The following is a 5,100-nucleotide window of genomic DNA, read 5'->3' as shown; positions in this document are numbered from 1 at the left end:
TTCATTGCTGTGCAGCACCGTTGGAAGCTCTTATTTTGAAAAACTGGATTAACTGTAATATCACCTAAATTTTATGAACACATCTGAATCACTGAATTAAACTACTGTGTTTAATTTAGTTCTAAAATAGAAGCAATAACTCGTCCTCTAGTTATTTAAAGGGTATATTTTTAAAACAGAGTGGAGGTGAATTAAAAAGTGTAGAGAAAGTCATGAGTGTAAATTGCTTCCCAATATAATCTCTTGAGTTCATGTTTAATAAAGATAAGTTACTCAATCAACAACTGCTCTATGTGTGAGGGTATTCGTACATAAATCACTTAGTTTGGCTTGGATCTAACATTGATGGGACATAATTGATCTTTAAAAGTTTTATGAAGAATCACAGACTGTGAAATTAAAGGCGGTTCTATTGTCTAGCTTTGCCTTTCCATCAAGCAGACACCTCTTTTCTTGGTAGCGGAAATCTCGTTTTATATGTACTATTGACCAGACCATCAATTAGCTCTGTCTCACAATAATTAACATCATGTTACCTTCTACTTTATATCAGGAAAACCTACCAGAGGTTTCTAACCTGACACACCGCCAGGGAGGGTTTTTTCCCACCCTCCTGAAACTGTTTAAAGCAGGCATTAAAGCCTCTCTATTATGTTTTTTGGCTCATGATTTGGTAACCCAGTTTGTCATTTAACGTTACGTATTGCATAGTGTTGTGGGGTGACAAGAGTTGGAAAATATCTAGCGAGCCAGTTTTATTCTTCGTTTCTCAATTTACAACGAGCTGTCCTTGAAATTTTACTTTTTTGCTTTTTGAAGCTGTTTATTTTCCATTATTTCCGTTTTCTGTTAAGGGTCTGTGGAAGACCAGCTTAAGGCCACTCTGATTGTCCCCACCGATTCAGTGGCCCAAGCAGTGGGAGCTGCAGGCCAGTCTTCAGGGGTAGCTGAGCACTCCAGTCTTGAGGAAGGAACTGCTGGATAGGCACAGAGGGCACACCTGCGTGCCTTTGGACCAGCCTGTCACCCTGGGTTGAATAGCAGTAAATTTGGGAGCTGAAGCAGTCTGTTCACTCTGAAATTCCTCCTTGGTCACAGCCTTTTTAGCAGCGGTCTGCTCTTCCCTTTCAATCTCTTCAGGATCCCTGTAGAAGTAGAGATCAGGCACGATCTCCCATGGGTGCTCATGGGAGATGGTGCCACTCATGCACACACCTTCCTGGGCCAGCATCCACCACCTCAGACCCACAGAGTCAGCTCCCTTTTTGTTGCACGGGATGGCAATGTCCATATAGCGCAGAGGAGAGTCTGTGTTACACAGAGTGATGGCAGGCAGGTTAACATAAGACTCCTGGGTGAGAGGCTGGTGGTCAGCCCCAGGATCAGTAACCACTGGAAGTCGTGGCTCCTGGAAGGCTGCCTGGCTCTGGTTAGTGAGGGTCCCAAGAGTGAAGCAGCCAGCCATAGGAGTGGCTTCAGTGGCAGCAGCAAACTACAGCACAGCTCCCTGGCCAGTATTCCTAGAGGATATGACACTGACACCAGCTGGGTTTTCAACGGTAGTAATGGTGTGAGCTGCCAGCAGAAGTTCCTTGCAGATTCTCTTCAGATTTATGATGTAGATACCATCACTTTTCTTTTTGTATATGGGGTCAAAATTTGGTGCCACCTAAGTAGGTTCCTGCTGCAAGGAATTTGTGGACATCCTCCTCCTTCATTTGCAGAACATCCGGTGCTCCAGACGTTGTGAAATCTTCCCTTTAAGTTATGATGAGAACTCAGAACAACACTGTATGGACCCCTCTCTGGGTAGCGGGGAAGGGCTTTACTTTCTGATTATTTATAAATATTGTCATTATCCTTGGAAAAGAGAATAGGTATGGTAAACTGGATAGTACTCAATAGTTAAAGCTTCTAATTGAAATCTTCAGGAAGTATTATGTGTTTACGTATTGGTTTCATCCACCAAATTTCATGGTTCTTGAGGGCATCTGTACTCGTTTCTTCACGCGGCTAGGACAAATTACCACAAATTTCTTGGCTTAAGGTAGCACAAATGTACTATCTTACAGTGCTGGAGATCAGAAGTCTGAAATGAGTTTCATTGGGCTAAAATCAAGGGGTCGGTAGGATTCCTTCTGGAAGCTTTATGGAAGAATCTATCTCCTTATCTTTTCTAGCTTCTAGAGGCCGCCTACTTTCCTGGGTTCACGGCCCATTCCTCCATCTTCAAAATCAGCAGTCACATCACTCTGACCTCTACTTTGATTACATTGGGCCCACCCAGACAATCCAAGACAATCTCCTCATATCAAGGCTCTTAATCACACCTGCGAAATCTCCTTTGTTGTGTGTACTGGGGCCCCAAGATCACCCTCAGGTTTGATGTTTTGCTCAGAGGACTCACCGATCTCAGCATATAGTCATACTCACAGCTACGATTTATTATGGAGAAAAAATACAAAGCAAAGTCATCCAAGGGAAAAGGCACACGGGGCAAAGTCGGGGAAAACAGGTGCAAGCTTTCAAGGGTCCTCTCCCAGTGGAGTCACACAGGATGTGCTTAATTTCCCCAGCAATGAGTTGTGACAACACATGTAAAATGTTGCTAACCAGAGAAGCTCATTAGAGACTCAGTGCCCAGTGTTTTTGTTGGGGCTGGTCACATAGGCATCCTTTGCCTGCCATGTCCCAGAATTCCAGGCTCCCAGAAGGAAGCCAGGTGTTCACTATAAGCCATACTGCTTGCACAAACATTTTAGGCACAGTGAGCCACTCTTATCAGTTAATGGTGGGAACCCTACAAAATCTAAACTCCTAGATGCTAGTCAAAGGCTAATCTTGTAACTAGGCCTTTTCAAGGACAGCAGTTTAGGACTTCTATGTTAACTCTTTTCTTCACACTATCTAAGGTAACATATTTGCAGGTTTCAGGAATTAGGATGTGGACATGTTTGGGGGGATCATTATTCTGCTTACAGCATATTTATTTTACTTAGTTGTATATTCACAGTGCTAACCCAGTGCCTTGCATTTAGTGAGTACACGGGAAATGCTTCTTTCTTCATTGACCTGTGGATCGTGATTTGGCATATTCCCTGTGGCTCTGTCTTAGTAAATGGCATTACCATCCACCCAGTACCGGCATAGAAAATCTATTTTGATTCCTCCCTTTTTCTTGCCCTTCACATGCAATCAATCACCAAGTCCTACTGATTCTATTCTCTGTTTCTTGATTCCATCCCATTCCCCAGGCTCACTACCACCACGATAGTCTGGGTCATCATAACTTCTTGACTATCTTTGTATATAACCTCTAGGCTGGTTTCAAGCTTCTAGTTTTGCTTCCCTCCAATCCATTCTCCAGGAAGAAGCAAGTGTGTTTTTTCAGGAACACAAATCTAATTGCATTACTGCTCTATAAAAACCCTTCAGTGGTCCCTGTCTACTTCTCTAGACTCAATTTTTTTTTTTTGTGAGGAAGATCAACCCTGAGCTAACATTCATGCTAATCCTCCTCTTTTTGCTGAGTAAGCCCGGCTCTGAGCTAACATCTATTGCCAATCTTCCTCCTTTTTTTCCCCAAAGCCCCAGTAGATGGTCATAGTTGCACATCCCTCTAGTTGCTGTTTGTGGGATGCTGCCTCAGCATGGCCGGGGAAGCAGTGCGTTGGTGCGTGCCTGGGATCCGAACCCGGTCCGCCAGTAGTGGAGCACGCACACTTAACCGCTAAGCCACAGAGCCAGCCCCCTCCTAGACTCAATTTTTACCCTCTTTTACCTTGCACACTCTACAGTTTACAATCAAGTTGAATTTCTCTTGGTTCCTCAAGCAGAACATACTCCTCCCCCCACCTCTAGGGTCTTACTTGAGTTTGTTCCTTTGTCCAAACACTTCCCCTTCTTTGCCAAGTTAAGTCCTATTATCCCTTTACTTAAGTCTCAGTGAAAATATTCTTCCTCAAGGAAGTCTTACCAGGCATCTAAACAGGTTGTCCCTCTATTACCTGTTCCTACGTACCGTGTACTTTCCCTATCATTATACTTATCCCCAAAGTTATTATTTCGTCTGTCTTCCCTGCTAGGTTTTAATCTCCATTATGGTAGAGACTCTGTCTGTTTTGTTTGCCATTATACCACTAACATCTAGCACATGGAATTGGACATAGTAAATTTTTAATAAATATTTCCTAAATGAGTGAATGAATTAGTGCTAAAAATTTTTAAGAATGATTGCATAGTTGCTTTGGAAAACAGTCTGGCAGTTCCTTAAAAGGTTAAACATAGAGTTGACATACGACCCAGTAGTTCCAACTCTCTTTATACACCCAAGAGAAATGAAAACATAACCCCCACAAAAAGTTGTACAGAAAATTTCAGAGCAGCATATTATTACCATAATAGCCAAAAAGTGGAAACAACTCAAATCTCCATCAACTGATGAATGCACAAATAAAAAGTGGTATATCCATACAATGAAATATTATTTTCCTATAAAAAGGAATGAAGTGATGATATATGCTACAACATGGATGAACCTCAAAAATATGCTAAGTGAAAGAAGCCAGTCACAAAAGAGCACATATTGTATGATTTATATGAAATGTCTAGAATAGACAAATTTATAGAGACAGAAGGTAAATTAGTGATTGTCTAGGGAGGTTGGGAGGTAATGGGGAGTGACTGCTAATGATTGTAGGGGTTTCTTTTTGAGGTGATAAAAATGTTCTAAAATTGATTATGGTGATGGTTGTACAAGTCTGTGAATGTACTAAAAACCACCGAATTGTATGTTTTAAATTTGTGAATTGTACAGTATGTAAATTATATGTCAACAAAGCTGTTATACAAAAAAAGAATGATTGAAAACTCACCTATGTATCATTCAACTTTGAAAGAGACCTGAGGACGATTATGTCTTATCTAGACTAAGAAGAATATCGAGTTCAAGAAATATTAGTTGAATGAGTGAATGGCTTATCATTCTCTATTGACTGAAATGTCTGGCCAGCTAGTTCACCTCACAACTCAAACAATCACGTAAGTATTTTTCTTTGAGAAAACCATTGTACTTTGCTATAGAACAGAGGGCTTTATGTG

The 5,100-nt window shown here is 41.5% G+C and overlaps 1 pseudogene; it reads right to left on the bottom strand.

The window, feature by feature from the left end:
* Positions 1–849: 849 nt before the first annotated feature.
* On the bottom strand, positions 850–2,740 carry LOC131414225 (small ribosomal subunit protein uS2-like; annotated as a pseudogene).
* Positions 2,741–5,100: the final 2,360 nt, after the last annotated feature.

Source organism: Diceros bicornis, chromosome 14 (assembly GCF_020826845.1).
Source record: "Diceros bicornis minor isolate mBicDic1 chromosome 14, mDicBic1.mat.cur, whole genome shotgun sequence".
NCBI classification, from domain to species: Eukaryota; Metazoa; Chordata; class Mammalia; order Perissodactyla; family Rhinocerotidae; genus Diceros; species Diceros bicornis.
This window is presented reverse-complemented; position numbering and strand designations above follow the sequence as displayed.